General features: G+C 40.2%; 1 long non-coding RNA gene across 1 annotated transcript in view; it reads right to left on the reverse strand.

Annotated features, from left to right (window-relative positions):
- Positions 1–299: 299 nt before the first annotated feature.
- Positions 300–2,616, reverse strand: part of LOC138029955 (uncharacterized) — a 23,823-nt gene continuing 21,506 nt past the window's right edge. The window contains exon 3 of the long non-coding RNA XR_011127988.1: positions 300–430. This is a non-coding gene — a long non-coding RNA (uncharacterized lncRNA). The remainder of the gene's footprint in view (positions 431–2,616) is intronic.

Below are 2,616 nucleotides of genomic sequence, written 5' to 3' on the forward strand. Positions count from 1 at the left end.
GTCTATCATCTAAGAAGGTGCCTCTGAGTCCAGAGAAGACTTGAGCGAGTTGCGTGCCAATTTTTAAAATGGCGGTCAATTTGAACGCTTTTAAAAGGGATTGTAGAAAATTCGCCTCTTGTTCGTCGGAATGGAAAATACTTTCGCAAAAGTTCATTTTTTAATATAAACTTTCAAATAGGAAAATAAAAATTTTCACGTAGTGGACATTGAACCGCAAAGATTATTATTTCCACTCGTAGATGTAACTATAATTGTAGTGCTTTCTTATCAGTGTTGTTGCGACTGGGCGTCGAACTCGGGAGTAGCCTTCAGGTGCGCTGTCATATAAATCAGTATGTCATCTTGTATGACTCACATTGATTGGTTGTTCTTGTGGATAGTGAACACTCGCTCTCCAATGGTGTTGATGGGGTTGTCAGAAATCATTCTGTTGGGAAATCAAAAAATTATCAAGTAAGTCGGTAATTTTTTCCCACAGATTTAAAGTTATGTGAGTGACAAGGAATCTGAGATTAAAGCATAGGTAGTACATAATTTAACGTGTCTCTATGTGACGCACTAGAGGCCGGGTATGGTCGCTTTTGGCCTGATTTAACTGACTGACATACAGTAGTCGAAGATTCTTTAAATTCCTGAAGGCCCCGTCTGGGATTTCTTGTAGTTTGTTTCCACTCAATAATCTAAAACAGAAAAAAACTGCTGATTGAAACACATTACGTTTCTAACGAATATATTTTCCGGTGACAGAGACAATTAAAGGGAGAAGAAATATATGTGCCCTCGGAATTTACTTTTCTTACAACGAAGAACTAGCAACGAAAAAGAACCTTCTATGACAAACTTGTACCGTTTAAGCACAGAATTAAATCTGGCCACCAAGAGACATCGCAATTGACAGAAAAATCAACATAGTCAAACACTTTCGCTTTCGAAGCTAACATTTGTTTGCAGTGTTCTCGATTCTCCTGCTTCCTTTACAGAAGAGGTTAATGGCATAATTTTCATTTTATCTAAAACTACAAGCAGCCTAAAATTAAAAAAAATCTACCATCGTAAGACGTAAAGGAAGGGGAGGGAGGTCTAAGCATGACTGACTTTACAGTTTTTGCTAAGGTATTAAAATTATGTTCAGTGGGTTAAGCGCTTGTGTTCTATCGATGATGCACCATGGAAAGCCGTTCCGAAATCTCTGCTTGCAAGTGTAGGTGGTACACTGATCTTTCATTGCAATTAGTGATGTCAATTGCTAAGGTTAAGAGAAATCACTACCAACATTTTATAAAGATGTCATAGCGTGCGTGCAAGAATTAATCCACGCTGTACCCGAGAAGAAAACTGGAGTAGCTAATCAAATTATTTGGAACAACGGGCACATAAAAATAAACAAACGGTCAGTTTTCTAAAGAAATTGGAATCAAAGCGGGGTTCAAAATATATCCAGTATATTTAACGAACTAAAAAAAAGCTTTCTTTCATATCATTCCTTCCAAAAACAGTTCCAAGTAAATTGCAACTTTCTAGAATATTGCGGGCTAATTTCTGCAATACTTCGTAAATGTTACAATTGCGAACCGAGGATATTTTCTCCTCTGCAGTGGACGTAGACAGTATAGCATTGAAAACATGATATTAATTGATTATAAAAAAAGACCAAACGTTACTGATGTTTTCTTTAACCAAAACGTTTCCGATCGTACGGTCATCGTTAGTGGGGTACATGGGGGAAACTCATACAACTTGGTTTTGTTCGATTAAGTTATTCCCAAGGGTAACAGTTTCGCAATAAAAGAATGTACTTGTTTGTTTAGGGTTGGTTTATCGCAAGCAATTAGCAGGCCCTCCATTATGTTCCTCCCAAGGGTGGTTTTCTCGGTGGACGCAATGTTCCATGTGTATGCGTGGGTTGGATGTTTTGCTAGGTGACGGGCTGGCTCGGAGTTATGAGACTTGTTCTCGTTTTTTGCCTTTCGCACTGCGAAGTTTTGTTTCCTCAATGTAGGTTTCGCCACATGTGCACTCAGCACGATAGATGACAATTGATGTCACGTCTCTTTTCACAGAGGTCCCTCTGGGTGAGACAATCAACCACATAGTTGACGAAATCTAAACGTTAAACGACTACTCTGCAATGTCACCAAGAATACTGTGTTCACCTTCAACAACCGCCTACACAGACAAATTGTAGGTGCAGAATGGGAAACTCCCTGTCGCCAGCCTTGCCTGGGGCAGCTTAATAATCCTAGCGTCGGTGTTCTTCACGGGTGGAAGACCAGGTGATGGCTGTGGTACGGGTTCTAACGCAGGGTTGGGTGCAGGATTAGGAACACTTGAAATGGTACTTTCTTGGATTTGCACTTCAGGAACACTTTCACTAGTAGGATCTACTACTTTAGCACTGCTGTCTGGGACTGCTTTTGTTGCTGACTGTTCGTGTGCTTGAGAAAAATCCTGCTCCGACGCATGGTTTCTGTCCCAGTCTTCACCAGACACCTGATCAACAAGAGAACCAGTTTGTCAACTCCTTCCTTTCTGCACTTGAGTGACCCTGATATCTTGCCACATTTCTAATTACGGCAAAGCTTTGCTTTGCTTTCTGTGTCTTCTGCTGTATTT

The sequence above is a fragment of the Montipora capricornis genome, chromosome 13 (genome assembly GCF_036669925.1).
Source record: "Montipora capricornis isolate CH-2021 chromosome 13, ASM3666992v2, whole genome shotgun sequence".
Lineage (NCBI taxonomy): Eukaryota > Metazoa > Cnidaria > Anthozoa > Scleractinia > Acroporidae > Montipora > Montipora capricornis.